Genomic DNA, 19,048 nt, shown 5'->3' on the forward strand with positions numbered 1-19,048 from the left:
ACTAATTTTTCTAATAATCTTGTAAACTAGGTGATTATAGATGGCCTAATTGAGTTGCAGATATGTTTAGTAACTTATTAAATTTATTATTCAAGTTATTGATACAACTCATAAATACTAGAGCTAGGATTCAAATCCAGGCTGCCTGACTCCCTAGCTCTTTTAGTGCTGAATCAGTTACTTCAGAAAACTTTTTTTTTTTTTTTTTTTTACTTTCTTGAGTTTCTCAGCTATGTTCTCAATGTTGATTTTGCTACAAGTTTGATCTCAAAGTCCATAAAGAGATCAGCACGGCTCAACATTTCACAAAAGTTTCTATGAAGGGGGCTCAAGAGCAGATCTGAGGGGCAAAGAGGAGACCAGATGGTTGAGGATCTGGACTCTCAACTCAGGCTTCAACCAAAATACCTTTCTTTTTATAGGTGTGTGTGTGTGTGTGTGTGTGTGTGTGTGTGTGGTGTGTTTGAGTGTCATACTCCCTTAGGGAAATAAAAAAAGCTCTGTTATTAAAAATTGTTTAAATCCTACCTTCCCCTTCCCCTCAGTATTGTAGACTGTAATAGAATAGCATTTGGGACCCCCATCTCCTAGGACAAATTGTCTTGAGTAAAATTCATCTCCAAATCCATTTCTGATCTGTACTGTAATAGGGATAATTTTATTCAGAATGACTTGAATTTGCAGAAATAAAACTTTACTCAACTTGCTTGTGTGCTCACAATCCATTTCTACTTTTGTCAACAAAAATAGAAAAAAAATCTTAGCCACTTTGAGGAAGCGCAGTACCATCCATTTCAGAATTTGGTCTCTCCCAAAATAACTTAGTTAACTTTGAGTAAATACTCAGCTTTTCACCTCTTTTGCTGTTCTTTTCTCCCCAAGATAAAGTGAAGTTTGCATACTGTCATGATCTTGGGTAGAGTTCTCTGGTGTCTTGCTGTTCTCTGGTGCAGTGAGCTGTAAACTGGACCTACGTCCCCTGACAAGTACCACGCGGGGCACATGAAAATTCCGCAATGAACTGAAAAGTTTTTAAGGGAATCAATTTCTAGTGTCTCATCTTTCACATGTATGCTTCACTAAAACTCATCGGAGGACTCTTCTGCAGTTGATTTTTTTTTTTTTTTTTTTTGCCTGGTTCTGAGGCTTGGGGGATCTTGCCTTTTCCCCATTTACAAAGATAAAGCATCCTGAATCTTTATTGGTGCTTTGCTCCTGGGTGTAAAAAGGTCTAGGGGCCCCAAACAAATGGACAGTTTGTAGGATGTCAATGAAACCTCCTTTATACAAAGGAACAAAACCCATGGTGTCCTAGATTTCTCTCTCTTATATGTGTGTATTTCAAGGGTGAAGAGTGATATGAGAAACAACGTAATTTTGTCTATATCAGGATGTTCTGAATTAAGAAAGCACAGGGTGAGACAATAGGAGTGATGATTTTTATTGATTCAAAGCTTCTGCCTGTTCCATTCCTTGACTACTGTCAGAAAATGCATTGTTCCTGAATAAGAATACAGTAAAAGCAACACAAAGAATGCTTTGGTAAGAAATACTCAGTGCTATGTGACCCATTAATCTAGATGACAAATTCCTGTCAAGGGTCTCTGCCTTATCTATTTTCGAATTAGGTAATCAGTGGTGGATCATTGTCAAGAGAAAGTATATGCTTACCTGAATAGAAATGACAAGTTAGCCATTTTCTGGCAGAAAGTAAATCATACTGGGCTAATGAATCTCACAATAAAGATTAGCCTTTCCAATTAGATTATATGGTAAGACTTTTTTGTTGTTGTTGTTAGTTTCTGCTTTATAACAAAGTGAATCAGTTATACATATACATATGTTCCCATATCTCTTCCCTCTTGCGTCTCCCTCCCTCCCACACTCCCTATCCCACCCCTCTAGGTGGTCACAAAGCACCGAGCTGATCTCCCTGTGCTATGCGGCTGCTTCCCACTAGCTAGCTATTTTACGTTTCGTAGTGTATATATGTCCATGCCTCTCTTACGCTTTGTTCAGCTTACCCTTCCCCCTCCCCATATCCTCAAGTCCGTTCTCTAGTAGGTCTGTGTCTTTATTCCTGTCTTACCCCTAGGTTCTTCATGACATTTTTATTTTTTCTTAAATTCCTATATATGTGTTAGCATAAGGTATTTGTCTTTCTCTTTCTGACTTACTTCACTCTGTATGACAGGCTATAGGTCTATCCACCTCATTACAAATAGCTCAATTTCGTTTCTTTTTATGGTTGAGTGATATTCCATTGTATATATGTGCCACATCTTCTTTATCCATTCATCCGATGATGGACACTTAGGTTGTTTCCATCTCCGGGCTATTGTAAATAGAGGTGCAATGAACAGTTTGGTACATGACTCTTTTTGAATTATGGTTTTCTCAGGGTACATGCCCAGTAGTGGGATTGCTGGGTCATATGGTAGTTCTATTTGTAGTTTTTTAAGGAACCTCCATACTGTTCTCCACAGTGGCTGTATCAATTTACATTCCCACCAAGAGTGCAAGAGGGTTCCCTTTTCTCCACACCCTCTCCAGCATTTATTGTTTCTAGATTTTTTGATGATGGCCATTCTGACTGGTGTGAGATATCTCATTGTAGTTTTCATTAGCATTTCTCTCATGATTAATGATGTTGAGCAGTCTTTCATCTGTTTGTTGGCAGTCTGTATATCTTCTTTGGAGAAATGTCTATTTAGGTCTTCTGCCCATTTTTGGATTGGGTTGTTTGTTTTTTTGTTATTGAGCTGCATGAGCTGCTTATAAATTTTGGAGATTAATCCTTTGTCAGTTTCTTCATTTGCAAATATTTTCTCCCATTCTGGGGGTTGTCTTTTGGTCTTGTTTATGGTTTCCTTTGCTGTGCAAAAGCTTTGAAGTTTCATTAGGTCCCATTTGTTTATTTTTGTTTTTATTTCCATTTCTCTAGCAGGTGGATCAAAAAGGATCTTGCTGTGATTTATGTCATAGAGTGTTCTGCCTATGTTTTCCTCTAAGAGTTTGATAGTTTCTGGCCTTACATTTAGGTCTTTAATCCATTTTGAGCTTATTTTTGTGTATGGTGTTAGGGAGTGATCTAATCTCATACTTTTACATGTAGCTGTCCAGTTTTCCCAGCACCACTTATTGAAGAGGCTGTCGTTTTTCCATTGTATATTCTTGCCTCCTTTATCAAAGATAAGGTGACCATATGTGCGTGGGTTTATTTCTGGGCTTTCTATCCTGTTCCATTGATCTTTCTGTTTTTGTGCTAGTACCATACTGTCTTGATTACTGTAGCTTTGTAGTATAGTCTGAAGTCAGGGAGCCTGATTCCTCCAGCTCCATTTTTCTTTCTCAAGATTGCTTTGGCTATTCGGGGTCTTTTGTGTTTCCATACAAATTGTGAAATTTTTTTGTTGTAGTTCTGTGAAAAATGCCATTGGTAGTTTGACAGGGATTGCATTGAGTCTGTAGATTGCTTTGGGTAGTATAGTCATTTTCACAATGTTGATTCTTCCAATCTAAGAACATGGTATATCTCTCCATCTATCTGTATCATCTTTAATTTCTTTCATCAGTGTCTTATAATTTTCTGCATACAGGTCTTTTGTCTCCTTAGGTAGGTTTATTCCTATTTTATTCTTTTTGTTGCAATGGTAAATGGGAGTGTTTTCTTGATTTCACTTTCAGATTTTTCATCATTAGTTATAGGAATGCCAGAGATTTCTTTGCATTAATTTTGTATCCTGCTACTTTACCAAATTCATTGATTAGCTCTAGTAGTTTTCTGGAAGCATCTTTAGGATTCTCTATGTATAGTATCATGTCATCTGCAAACAGTGACAGCTTTACTTCTTCTTTTCCAATTTGGATTCCTTTTATTTCCTTTTCTTTTCTGATTGCTGTGGCTAAAACTTCCAAAACTATGTTGAATAAGAGTGGTGAGAGTGGGCAATCTTGTCTTGTTCCTGATCTTAGTGGAAATGCTTTCAGTTTTTCACCATTGAGGATGATGTTGGCTGTGGGTTTGTCATATATGGCCTTTATTATGTTGAGGAAAGTTTCCTGTATGCCTACTTTCTGCAGGGTTTTTATCATAAATGGGTGTTGAATTTTGTCAAAGGCTTTCTCTGCATCTATTGAGATGATCATATGGTTTTTCTCCTTCAATTTGTTAATATGGTGTATCACGTTGATTTATTTGTGTATATTGCAGAGTCCTTGCATTCCTGGAATAAACCCCACTTGGTCATGGTGTATGATCCATTTAATGTGCTGTTGGATTCTGTTTGCTAGTATTTTGTTGAGGATTTTTGCATCTATGTTCATCAGTGATATTGGCCTGTAGTTTTCTTCCTTTGTGACATCCTTGTCTGGTTTTGGTATTAGGGTGACGGTGGCCTCGTAGAATGAGTTTGGGAGTGTTCCTCCCTCTGCTATATTTTGGAAGAGTTTGAGAAGGATAGGTGTTAGCTCTTCTCTAAATGTTTGATAGAATTCGCCTGTGAAGCCATCTGGTCCTGGGTTTTTGCTTGTTGGAAGATTTTTAATCACAGTTTCAATTTCAATGCTTGTGATTGGTCTGTTCATATTTTCTATTTCTTCCTGATTCAGTCTTGGCAGGTTGTGCATTTCTAAGAATTTGTCCATTTCTTCCAGGTTGTCCATTTTATTGGCATAGAGTTGTTTGTAATAATCTCTCATGATCTTTTGTATTTCTGCAGTGTCAGTCGTTACTTCTCCTTTTTCATTTCTAATTTTATTGATTTGAGTCTTCTCCCTTTTTTTCTTGATGAGTTTGGCTAATGGTTTATCAATTTTGTTTATCTTCAAAGAACCAGATTTTAGTTTTATTGATCTTTGCTATCGTTTCCTTCATTTCTTTTTCATTTATTTCTGATCTGATTTTTATGATTTCTTTCCTTCTGCTAAGTTTGGGGTTTTTTTGTTCTTCTTTCTCTAATTGCTTTAGGTGCAAGGTTAGGTTGTTTATTTGAGATGTTTCCTGTTTTAAGGTAGGATTGTATTGCTATAAACTTCCTTCTTAGAACTGCTTTTGCTGCATCCCATAGATTTTGGGTCATCGTGTCTCCATTGTCATTTGTTTCTAGGTATTTTTAATTTCCTCTTTGATTTCTTCAGTGATCACTTCGTTATTAAGTAGTGTATTGTTTAGCCTCCATGTGTTTGTATTTTTTACAGATCTTTTCCTGTAATTGATATCTAGTCTCATAGCATTGTGGTCAGAAAAGATACTTGATACAATTTCAATTTTCTTAAATTTACCAAGGCTTGATTTGTGACCCAAGATATGATCTATCCTGGAGAATGATCCATGAGCACTGGAGAAGAATGTGTATTCTGCTGTTTTTGGATGGAATTTCCTATAAATATCAATTAAGTCCATCTTGTTTGATGTATCATTTAAAGCTTGTGTTTCCTTATTTATTTTCATTTTGGATGATCTGTCCATTGGTGAAAGTGGGGTGTTAAAGTCCCCTACTATGAATGTGTTACTGTCGATTTCCCCTTTTATGGCTGTTAGTATTTGCCTTATGTATTGAGGTGCTCCTATGTTGGGTGCATAAATATTTACAATTGTTATATCTTCTTGGATCGATCCATTGATCATTATGTAGTGTCCTTGTCTCTTCTAATAGTCTTTATTTTAAAGTCTATTTTGTCTGATATGAGAATTGCTACTCCAGCTTTCTTTTGGTTTCCACTTGCATGAAATATCTTTTTCCATCCTCTTACTTTCAGTCTGTATGTGTCTCTAGGTCTGAAGTGGGTCTCTTGCAGACAGCATATATAAGGGTCTTGTTTTTGTATCCATTCAGCCAATCTGTGTCTTTTGGTGGGAGCATTTAGTCCATTTACATTTAAGGTAATTATCAATATGTACGTTCCTAGTCCCATTTTCTTAATTGCTTTGGGTTCGTTATTGTAGGTCTTTTCCTTCTCTTGTGTTCCTTGCCTAGAGAAGTTCCTTTAGCAGTTGTTGTAAACCTGCTTTGGTGGTGCTGAACTCTCTCAGCTTTTGCTTGTCTGTAAAGGTTTTAATTTCTCCATCAAATCTGAAGGAGATCCTTGCTGGGTAGAGTAATCTTGGTTGCAGGTTTTTCTCCTTCATCACTTTAGATATGTCCTGCCAGTCCCTTCTGGTTCACAGAGTTTCTGCTGAAAGATCAACTGTTAACCTTATGGGGATTCCCTTGTGTGTTATTTGTTGTTTTTCCCTTGCTGCTGTTAATATGTTTTCTTTGTATTTAATTTTTGAAAGTTTGATTAATATGTGTCTTGCATATTTCTCCTTGGATTTATCCTGTATGGGACTCTCTCTGCTTCCTGGACTTGCTGAACTATTTCCTTTCCCATATTAGGGAAGTTTTCAACTATAATCTCTTCAAATACTTTCTCAGTCCCTTTCTTTTTCTCTTCTTCTTCTGGAACCCCTACAATTCAAATGTTGGTTCGTTTAATGTTGTCCCAGAGGTCTCTGAGACTGTCCTCAGTTCTTTTCATTCTTTTTTCTTTATTCTGCTCTGCAGTAGTTATTTCCACTATTTTATCTTCCAGGTCACTTATCCGTTCTTCTTCCTCAGTTATTCTGCTATTGATCCCATCTAGAGTATTTTTAATTTCATTTATTGTGTTGTTCATTGTTGTTTGTTTCATCTTTAGTTCTTCTAGGTCCTTGTTAAATGTTTCTTGCATTTTGTCTATTCTATTTCCAAGATTTTGGATCATCTTTACTATCATTATTCTGAATTCTTTTTCAGGTAGACTGCCTATTTCCTCTTCATTTGTTAGGTCTGGTGGGCTTTTGTCTTGCTCCTTCATCTGCTGTGTGTTTTTCTGTCTTCTCATTTTGCTTATCTTACTGTGTTTGGGGTCTCCTTTTTGCAGGCTGCAGGTTTGTAGTTCCCGTTTTTGGTGTCTGTCCCCAGTGGCTAAGGTTGGTTCAGTGGGTTGTGTAGGCTTCCTGGTGGAGGGGACTAGTGCCTGTGTTCTGGTGGATGAGGCTGGATCTTGTCTTTCTGGTGGGCAGGTCCACGTCTGGTGGTGTGTTTTGGGGTGTCTGTGGCCTTTTTATGATTTTAGGCAGCCTCTCTGCTAATTGGTGGGGTTGTGTTCCTGTCTTGCTAGTTGTTTGGCATAGGGTGTCCAGCACTGTAGCTTGCTGGTCGTTGAGTGGAGCTGGGTGCTGGTGTTGAGATGGAAATCTGTGGGAGATTTTTGCCGTTTGATATTATGTGGAGCTGGGAGGTCTCTTGTGCACCAGTGTCCTAAAGTTGGCTCTCCCACCTCAGAGGCACAGCACTGAGTCCTGACTGCAGCACCAAGAGCCTTTCATCCACATGGCTCAGAATAAAAGGGAGAAAAAGTAGAAAGAAAGAATTAGTAGAAGTAGAAAGAAAGAAAGAAGGGAGGGAGAGAGGGAGGGAGGAAGGAAGGAAGGAAGGAGGGAAGGAAGGAAAGAAAGAAAGAAAGAAGATAAAGTAAAATAAAATAAAGTAAGATAAAATATAATAAAGTTATTAAAATAAAAAAATAAATATTAAGAAAAAAAATTAAAAAAAAAAAACGGACGGATAGAACCCTAGGACAAATGGTGGAAGCAAAGCTATACAGACAAAATCTCACACAGAAGCATACACATACACACTCACAAAAAGAGGAAAAGGGGAAAAAATCATAAATTTTGTTTCAAAGTCCACCTCCTCAATTTGGGATGATTCGTTGTCTATTCATGTATTCCACAGATGCAGGGTACATCAAGTTGATTGTGGAGCTTTAATCCGCTGCTTCTGAGGCTGCTGGGCGGGATTTCCCGTTCTCTTCTTTGTTCTCATAGCTCCCAGGGGCTCAGCTTTGCATTTGGCCCCGCCTCTGCGTGTAGGTCGCCGGAGGGCGTCTGTTCTTCGCTCAGACAGGACGGGGTTAAAGGAGCCGCTGATGCGGGGGCTCCGGCTCACTCAGGCCCTGGGGGAGGGAGGGGCAGGGAGGCGGGGCGAGCCTGCAGCGTGGCAGAGGCCTGCGTGACGTTGCACCAGCCTGAGGCGCGCCGTGCGTTCTCCCGGGGGAGTTGTCCCTGGATCCCGGGACCCTGGCAGTGGCGGGCTGCACAGGCACCCAGGGAGGTGTGGATAGTGACCTGTGCTCACACACAGGCTTCTTGGTGGCGGCAGCAGCAGCCTTAGCGTCTCATGCCCGTCTCTGGGGTCCGTGCTTTTAGCCGCAGCTCGCGCCCGTCTCTGGAGCTGCTTTAAGCAGCGCTCTTAATCCCCTCTCCTCGCGCACCAGGAAACAAAGAGGTAAGACAAAGTCTCTTGCCTCTTCGGCAGGTCCAGACTTTTCCCCGGACTCCCTCCTGGCTAGCCGCGGCGCACTAACCCCCTGCAGGCTGTGTTCACGCTGCCAACCCCAGTCCTCTCCCTGCGCTCCGACCGAAACCCAAGCCTCAGCTGCCAGCCCCGCCCGCCCCGGCGGGTGAGCAGACAAGCCTCTCAGGCTGGTGAGTGCCGGTCGGCCCTGATACTCTGTGCGGGAATCTCCTCGCTTTGCCCTCCGTACCCCTGTTGCTGCGCTCTCCTCCGCGGCACCGAAGCTTTCCCCCTCCGCCACCCGCAGTCTGCGCCCGCGAAGGGGCTTCCAGTGTGTGGAAATCTTTCCTCCTTCACAGCTCCCTCCCACTGGTGCAGGTCCCGTCCCTATCCTTTTGTCTCCGTTTATTCTTTTTTCTTTTGCCCTACCCAGGTACGTGGGGAGTTTCTTGCCTTTTGGGAGGTCTGAGGTCTTCTGCCAGCGTTCAGTGGGTGTTCTGTAGGAGCAGTTCCACGTGTAGATGTATTTCTGGTGTATCTGTGGGGAGGAAGGTGATCTCCGCGTCTTACTCTTCCCGGAAGCCTCTGGTAAGACATTTAAGTAAATTAAATAAACTAAATCTGCAGCTTCAAGGTTTTAAAGAACATTTATTGAAAACATGGGAAAAGATAAAACTATTTCATTAAAAATATTACAGTGGAGGGCTTCCCTGGTGGCGCAGTTGTTGAGAGTCCGCCTGCCGATGCAGGGGACACGGGTTCGTGCCCCGGTCTGGGAAGATCCCACATGCCGCGGAGCGGCTGGGCCCGTGAGCCGTGGCCGCTGAGCCTGCGCGTCCGGAGCCTGTGCTGCGCAACAGGAGAGGCCACAACAGTGAGAGGCCCGCGTACCGAAAAAAAAAAAAAAAAAGAAAACTTACAGTGGAAAAGTTATTGACATTAACAATAATTTTATTTCCTCAACTCTTTCTTAGTGTTCAAAAAGTGCCTTAAGTAAAAGATTAAAGGTATCAATAATGGTCTTGATGACTCTTTACAGCATCTTTATAGGCTTCTACAAAATTGAAACAGTTAATGACATTATTATTAGAGTCCAGGTAACAAATCATTTTGCAAATTAGATGTTGTCCAGTTATTGGCTTTAAACAAAGTAAAAGGAGGAGTTAATTCATTTATTATCTGATAATTAAGCTTAATTTTTATGATAGTTCACTATAGGATTTTTGGCATAAAACTTAGAAAAAGATTGTTTTTAAAAAGGGTGCAATGGCCATACAAAATTCCTTCTCCCATCTACTTGCTGTATTGCATAGAAGGTTTCTCAGCAAATGAACTATATCATGAAAAATAGGGTAGGAGTAGAATTATTTCTGTTACATTGTAGTGGTAAATAATATTAATTCATACATATGTAATTTAATTGGAAAAATCCAGCCCCATTCATCTCATTAAGTGACACATTTTCATTGAAATGTATTTTTGGTTATTAATTATTTATCAAAATTTATAATATTTCAGAGTGTTTTGCCATGATATATTAGTAATAATCTCTCTCACACACACACACACACACACACACACATACACACAAATGTATGTACGGCAAATATTCAAAGTTTCAAAACGCAGAATTAATTGTTATTTAGTGAACATTCTTCAACCACCCTTGTCTCATCTCAACTCTACCCCCATTGTATGTGATGACTTCTTATTTTCTTAATAATATTTTAGAGGGTATTTTTTTTTTGCTTAAGAAATCAAATCTGCATATAAATTCTTTTACTCTCTGTTTAACACATTATTCTGTTCCTTGCTTTTTACTTGACATACCTTAGGATATGCTCTATATTAGTCTATAGAGACATAGAGAGTCACCATTGATTTTTAAGCTGCGTAGTATCCCACTATATGGTTATACCCTGATTTAACTGGACTCTTAAAATAACACTTTTTCTATTTTTTTTAACTTAGAGCTTCATGATCTTATGAAGTCAAAATAAAATGGAGAATTTCAATTTATATGCATATTTTTGTTACAATGGCATATGATACGTTGTTTAATAAAATATTTTCAAGCATAGTATTGCATTATCTCAGATTAGATTATATAGTGAAATTAAAATGAAAATAGATGATAAAATGGAGTTATTAGATAGATTTAAGTGACTAAATGCTTTTGGTCCTTTAACTCTTTCCATCACTCCCTCCCCTGCAAAAACTCCTCATGGGCTCTACTAGGAAACAATATTCATTGATTCCTTGGGGTTAGGTGACCATGGGCACCATATATCCTTCCCAAATTAAAACTTTTTTGTCCAGGCTATAGCTTTTCACATTGGCTAAAAATAAAGTGGCAAACATATGGTTCTATGTTTTCTGTGTCTTCTATACTTTCATGAATCTTTTAAAGATACAGCTTTGTGGTTATAGGTTAAACAGAGGAAAGAGTTTTGTTTAATTGTAGCCTTTTGTGGGAAGGATTGTTGAGAGCTGGAATCTTCTGCCAAACACTTCTGGTTTCTTAATCATAAAGGTGTCTCAGGGTGGAAGTCAAATTTTGAATGCTGTTTTTTGGCAGGGTTTGACTACGCAAGTTTGTGGGCAACTTAGGTGAACAGATGGTCTGAAATAAACCAAGAAAATTTACAAAGGGAATTTAATGAAGATAATATGGCAGAGAGGATGAGAGAGCTTGGGCATGAAGGACAGAGATGTAAAGTAAAAACTGGGACAAATTTGTGGAAAGTCTGCAAAGCACTGAAACCATTGTAGAGTCCCAGGGTTATGTAGAACACAATGGCTCAAGTAGGAACAGGTTTTTGGCTTAGGCTCCTGCCTGGGATGAGAATACATTTTTCCATATAATTAGGCACCTAACTGTGCTCCTACACTTAGTGGACACACTTACAGCACCAAGTAATTGTGATTTATTTCAGAGCTCTTCATGTGGACCTACCACCTCTTACATATCAACAGACCATATTTGATTGTTGAAACTATTTGTGATGTTTTCTGACTTGCTCTGACTAGATTTTGAGTAATTTAAAAGGCACTTAATATTGCTCATTCAAAAGAGAATCTAAATATCAAAATTTAGGTCTCACCAATAAGCTCACAAAGGTGTTAAAAATGATCAGTATTTTCTACCAACGCTGAAAATGAGAGCATTGGTCAAAGGACGCGATAACGCAATACTTTTAATGATCTAACTATTCATTAGGAAAAAGATTTAAAACATCCCTATCCATTGTAATCAATAATTTCATTTTTAGGAATATTTTCTAAGGAAACAATTAAGAATATGTATAAGCAAGTATGTACAAAACTGCGTTGTTCAGAAGAGTAAAAACATAAACAAAATATTAATGTTTAACATAATATGGAACACTATAGAGACATTAAAATGATATTATAAAAATGTGTAATTGACATGGGAAAATTTACTCTTAAATATTGTTGATAGGAAAATCAGGTTTATGATTCTAACTTTGCAATAACTAACTAAATAAGCATCAATATCCATCTAATTCTATGACAGGAAAAATGTGGAGGAACAAATGCAAAAATATTAACAGTGATTTTTCTTTTCAAAGTGGAACACATTTGCTTTTTTCCCTGCAATGAATATGTATTGCTTTTGTTATAAAATTCAAATTATTATAATAAGAGATTTATTTGAGTGACAAAAAAATATCCATATCAGCTAATTTATGCCTTACTGAGAAGACATAAAAATATGGGATTTCATGAGGAATTCAAGGATCAGAATTTGGGAATATAAAAATAAATATTTATTTGTTAAGTGAGGTAGCAAAATTTTAAAAAAAATAAAAGAAAGCTCTAAAATTGTACTGGTTCATCTGCTGGAGAAATGAAAACATATTATCAAGAGACAGAGGCTTGCTTATGTAATGAAGTCCTGTACAGAATAGTGAGGACACACAAAAATAAGGGAAGACCGTTTTCCTCAAAGAGCTAACAGTCTGCAGGGCTAGATTAACCAGCTCACAGTGGTTTAAATGTCTGCAGGTATGCTATGCATCAGAGAAAATGAGGATTTCCATCAGACTGAGTGATCAGATAGGCATTGCTAGTGGAGGTGAGAGTTAATATTTACACTTCCCTGATTATAAAAGTTATATGCTAATTTAAGAAAAATTTTAAAAGAGAAATAAATATAACAGAGATAATAATCCCATACCACCATGTTGGTTTCTTCCTCCTTCTCTTTCTCTCTCAAAAGATATAGCTAAAACTGGGAATTCCCTGGTGGTCCAGAGGTTAGGACTCAGTGCTTTCACTGCTAAGGCCCTGGGCTCAATCCCTGGTCAGGGAACTACGATCCTGCAAGCCGTGAGGCCAAAATACCCCAAAAAAAGGTATAGCTAAATAAATATATAAAAATATGTATAAATGGCATTATAAGGTCAAACTACATAAATATCAGTTTACTTGACTGTCATCTGCAATGCCAATATATTTTCTTTATTTTTTATTGACTTTCATGATATTGCACAGCATTCACTTACTCTTCCATCCACTCAAAAGTATTTATTGAGCTCCTAGATTGTGGCAGACCCTATTCTACAATTCTCGGGTCATCAGTCTATAAAACAAAGATCATTGACCTAAAAGAGCTTACATTTTAGTGGGAGGAGCGAGGGAGACAGAAGGAAATACCCTTGCATTGCTGAAATAAATCTAACTTGGTCATAATGCATTATTTTTACTGAAAATTTGCTAAATCGTGTTTAATAATTCACTAGAGGGGGTGAATAGTAGATTTGAGATAGCAGAAGAAAGTGTCAGTGAATTGGATTCAGGTCAATAGAAATTGTACAATTGTACAGTCTAATCTGAGAGTTTTTGCCTTTTATTGAAAAACTTGAAATTTTATTTTCAAAAATAATATAGCTAAGTATTACCTGTGATCCAATCTTTTGATATAGTACTAGGTACTGGGATTATAATATTAACTAGATAAAATCTTGGCCTTTTTGTGATTACAGTCAAGTGGGCAAATACAGACCAGTAAGAAAATATTTTCAATACATGGTCTATGAAGTGCTATGATAGGGTAGGTTAGGGTATGTTATGAGAATACATAGCAAAGACACCTAAGCTAGGCTCAGTAGGTAAAGGATGGGTCCTCAAAGGCAGTGAAGTGTAAACCAAGATTTAAAGAATGATTATGTACTAGTCAAGTGAAAGGGGATGCGTTAGGAGAAGAGTTGCTGTCAGAAAGTGCAGAAAATACAAGTACTCAGAGACATGGTATAGTAAGATAAATTTAAATATTTTGATGGTTAAAGCTTAGAGCTTAAGGAGAATAATGGTGAGAGATGAAGGTGGAGAGGTAAATGGATTGAGGGAATTTTCTAAATCTTTCAAAACAGATTAAAGATGTTTTATATCCCATGGGAAATGGGAAGCCAACATGCTTTTTTGCTTTCTTTTCTCTTCTTTGAAAAGCAGGGAAGTGACATGACTAGGTTTAATTTTAGAAATATCAGTCTGGTTGGTGATGGACAACACAGGGTCAGAGAGACCATATAGGAAACTGTTGCAGTAATTCAGGAGAGAGGTGATAATGGTGGCCTGAATTAGGAGAATGGCAGTGAGGATGAAGAGAAGTGGGCAGATTTGAGGGGCAGATTTAAGGATCACTTAAAAGATAGACAAAATTTAGAGATAGTTTAGATGTGAGAAGAGAGGAACACAGAATATATCATTTAAGACAGTGCACTCTCCATTACTTGGAGATACTGAAACATCAGGGAATGTGAGGGATTAAAAAAAAAAAAAAAAGAATGAATGTCATTGTGCCAAATAAAAAAATACTGAATCAAGGCCTGTAGTTTTCATTATTTTTAAGTTTCAAATGTTTTCTAATTTCCATAGCAATTACTTTTTTATCCACTGGGTTATTTAAAAGTAAAAAATTTAAAATTTTAAAGTTTAAAATTTCTAAACTTATCAGGATTTTCTGCTATTTAACAAAAAATTTGTTAAGTCCCTGATAGTTGTGGGTTTTCCAATGTTAATTGCCTTGACTAGTCAGAGGCAATAGAAATAGCATCATGAGTCTTTTTAATTTCTAAATTCATAGGGTTTTCTGCTATGTCCTAGTTTAGAACATACTCTATGTAATTTTCAATACTTTGATGTTGTTGATAATTGTTTTTTGACCTGATACATGCTCAACTTTTAGCAATGTTCCTGAAGTACACATTGCTAGTTATGCTGTTCAAATTTTCTATATACTTAATTGCCTTTTTGTCTGATTTTCCTACCAGTTATTGAGAGAGGTATATGAAAATCATCCACATAATGGTACATTTGTCTCTATGTATCTATCAATTGTGATTGATATATGTTAAGGCTATACTATTATTGCATGCAAATCTAAAATTGAGGTAACTTCCAGGTTGATTGATTCCTGTTCATCATTATGAAGTGACTTTTAATTCTACCAGTATTTCTCCATAAGATCTATCTTCCCTGACACTATTCCAGCTCCTTTTTATTAGGATTTTCATGGTATTTCTTTTTCTATCCTTTAACTTTTAATCTTTCTGCATTCTTCTGTTTTATATCTTCCTTTTTCATAATCCAGTTTGGCAATCTGTAACTCATCTAGAATATGTAGTACACTTATATTTAATATAATTCATTATATATGTAGTACACTTATATTTAATATAATCCATTATATATTAAGTAAATTTACTGTTTAATTTACTTAATCTGCTTGGGATTTCTTGGAGCTTTTTGAATATTTGTAGTGATGTCTTTAATTAGTTTTTTAAAATTTTCAACTATTTTCTCCTTAAATAATGCCTTTATTTGATCCTCATTCTCTTCTTCTGGATTCTGATTAAACTTATGTTTGACTTTCTCACAGTAGTCTCTCTTTTACCCTCCCTCTTTATTTTCCAAATTTTTGTCTCAAAATATTTTATTCTAATTTATCCTTCAATTCAGTAATTCTCTCCCTAACTGTATCTAGTTTCCCTTTACAACTTGTCTAGTTAGTTATTTATTCCAATAACTAGAAAATGTATTTTGTTTTCAAATCTTTGATGTCATTTCTTATAGCTTATAGTTTTATAGTCACTGTCTTAGTTCTTTAAATGTAGATGTATAATTATTGTATAATCTGGGCTGAATATTTCCCAAATCTGACTTCTATGCAGATTTGTTGCTCTTGTTTGTTATTTTTTCTGGTTAATGCTCATAAAGTTTACTTTCCCTGTGTGAATCATCATCACTGTCTGTGTGTTGCACAATGTATTTGATAAAAATCTTTTCAGAAATAAAATGAAGTCTATAATGGAAATACTTTTCTCCAGAGAAGATTGACATTTGTTTCTGCTAGAAGACCATGGTCACAGCCTCCAGTACTACTTTAATACATTTTCAAGGTTTAAAATATCCCTGAAGAACATGGAAGATTAAAATCTGAGTATAAATCCATGTGGGATACACTATTTCTGATTCATCTTCACCTTAAGAGTATAGTCTATTCAGCTTTCCACCTTATACATGCCAGGCTTTGATTTCTGTCCCCCCTTTTATTGTGAAGCTGACAAAACAAATATGGTAATTTTCCTGAAGCTACAAATCCTCTTGAGACAAAAGCAGATTCCAAACCAGCTTTCTTCCCTTAGTCCTCAATTTTCCTTCTATTTGGGCCTAGTAATTCTTTACTGTATGGCTGCTTTATAAAAATATTGTTAAGACTATATATATATATATATATATATACACACACACACACATAGTCTAGCTATTAAAACACCAAATATCAGGAACACACTTATAGATAATGACAAGGAATAAAGAACAGAAACTTTCTGTGTTTCTGGAAATTTCTTCGACCATGAGCCTGTGTCAAGGCTGCTATTCAGCTGATTTGTACGAGTTATTTACAGACAGGATCCATTCTGTAGTTTGGCAACATTCTGATTAAGCATTATCCATATTGAATGGATTGTTAAATATGCTTAATATTACCCATTTCCTCTGCTTTTAAAAAAGAAAAAAAACTATAGCTCCCATACTATAAAGTTATTAGTGCAAAGATGTTAGGTAAGAAAGGAAGAAAAACATTAAAATCTTGGTTATGTCAATTTTCCTTCTGTGCCTAAGGACATATCAAAGAGAGGTTAACTGCACTGTAACCACCGACAATGCAATAATTGCTATGCTTAAGTCTGTCTCTCAGAAAGCACTGTGGGGATTTTCATATAGCCTCTGGTATTTTACAGATTTTTATACAAAGTAGAAGTTAGCCTTATTTTTTTTAATTGCATTTTAATTAGTATCTGTATTGGTCAAGATTTTTTTTTAATCTTTTTAAAAATTTTATTTAATTAATTAATTTATTTTTATCTGTATTGGGTCTTCATTGCTGTGCGCGGGCTTTCTCTGGTTGCAGCACGCGGGGGCTACTCTTCATTGCGGTGTGTGGGCTTCTCATTGTTGTGGCTTCTCTTATTGTGGAGCACGGGCTCTAGGTGCACGGGCTTCAGTAGTTGTGGCATGCGGGCTCAGTAGTTGCGGCGCATGGGCTTAGCTGCTCCGTGGCATGTGGGATCTTCCCGGACCAGGGCTTGAACCCATGTCCCCTGCAATGGCAGGCAGATTCTTAACCACTGCACCACCAGAGAAGCCCAGCAGTTAGTCTTTTACAAAGGAAGGTTTGGACTTTTTTAATGGCAACTTATTTTGACATACAAATTTTAAGTTTTTCATGATTTTGTTGCATTATTTATTCATTAACAGCAAATAATAAATCAAACCCTGCAGGGAAACTCCTCTACCAATCCTTGGAAAATAATTCCCAACCGTATATGTCTACATAAGTATCTGAAGTTTACTTACTGTGTGACATGGTGACTAGTGCCTTGAAAGAGAACACAAATACACAAAGTTAAAAAAGGAAAACCTGAGAAAAGTATAAATGTATGATTAGGTGTATTAAAAATTCCCACCTAAAAGAGAGATGTAGAATGAGAATAATAGTAAAGCTGTTGACCTGAAAGAAAGATAACATTTTACTTGAATTTTTACCTTGCTGCACTTGTGGGAATTTCTTTGCAATGGAGATTTGTGGGATGTTGTACATCAGAAAAAAGCAGTTTTAATTCAGTAAATGGTGGTTGTAATATTACCTGCATATGTTTAGAATTAAATTTCAGAATAACTCCAATAGTAATTGCAACTGCATACAAATGTGATTCTTTTGGGGGGAAAAATAACAGTAGAAAAAATACAAGGACAGCAATGGAAATATACATAATTTAATTGAAAACAAAATATCATGGGTGGGGTATAGAATCTTTTTCAATAATTACATTTGTCGTGTTACATAACAAACATACATACGCTTCATAACATACTCTTTACTTTTTTTTTTCTTTTTTGGCCTCACTGTACAGCATGTGAGATCTTAGTTCCCCAAGCAGGGATTGAACCCATGCCCCCTACATTGGACGTGTAGAGTCTTAACCACTGGACTGCCAGGGAAGTCCACTCCATAACATACTCCTAACAATAATAATTTATCTACTTGATGATTGGTCTAATGTTTTCAGTATATAAGCTACATAAATTATAGGAATGAATCATTTAAAAAATTACTTTAGTTTTATCATTTGCCTAAGTCAAGACTTAGTTACTCTGGAGAGTTATATGATTTGAAAGTCTCTGAAAAACTCTGAATGGACACTAATTTAATTTGTTTTCTCAGATAGCTAGAAAATAATTTCGTTGATAATTTCTCTAAGTAAAAGTGTTATCTACATCAATATTATTTTTCCCTTTTGTAAATAAGTTAACTAAAATGTAAGTATATTAAGTTAATTATTTAGGGTTTCATAGAAAATTGCTGACAAAGCTTGCCTCAGAACATCTAAAGTTAAAGAATTCCTAGAGGGGAAAAAAGCAAATGAGCACGGTCATGCACATTACCTAACAAATGGATATGTGCACACACACACGCACACACACACACACACACACACATCTCCCCATCAAAGGTCTATTCTGGGCACTTGATGTACAATTTGGGAACTATAGTGGTTCGTTAGGTAGAAAATAACTTATTCAAAGCAGAAAACAGAAGTGCAAGTATTGTGAGTAGATCTTCTATCAGAATGTCAAGGAAGAAGGAATTTTCCTTTATCTTTCTAGGTTCCTTTGTCTCACTTAAGAGTTATGTTGACATGAGACAGATTAACAGGAAAAAATCAAACAAAATTTTAATTACATGTACACATGGGAGAGAACCAGGAAAACTGAGTAACTTAACAAAATGGCCAAAGCCCTCAACTTAAATACCATCTTCAACTAAAGACAAAAAAGGATGTTGGGGATAGGGGTTTGGGACTTCAAAGGGGAGGAAGGCAATTCACATGGAGACGGACAAGCAAATGATTGGTAAATAAATGTTTGCTTAGCCATGCAGAGAAAATGGGACACAGAGTGGACTCTGATCTCTAGACTCTTCTAAGTTTCCCCCTATCACATCTGCCCCATAATTTTTGTAGATATCACTGGTGCTAGCTCTATTCTGGGAACAGGTCCGTTATTCAAATTTTTAGGCAAATGGGGGGGTGGTAAAAAGAAAAACTTTCTGAGTCTGCTATTTTTAAAAAATAATCAGCCTAGGGCTTCCCTGGTGGTGCAGTGGTTGAGAGTCTGCCTGCCGATGCAGGGGA

Source organism: Delphinapterus leucas, chromosome 17, assembly GCF_059928025.1.
Source record: "Delphinapterus leucas isolate spDelLeu-1000000601 "Yukka" chromosome 17, BTC_Dleu_Yukka2, whole genome shotgun sequence".
Taxonomy (NCBI): domain Eukaryota; kingdom Metazoa; phylum Chordata; class Mammalia; order Artiodactyla; family Monodontidae; genus Delphinapterus; species Delphinapterus leucas.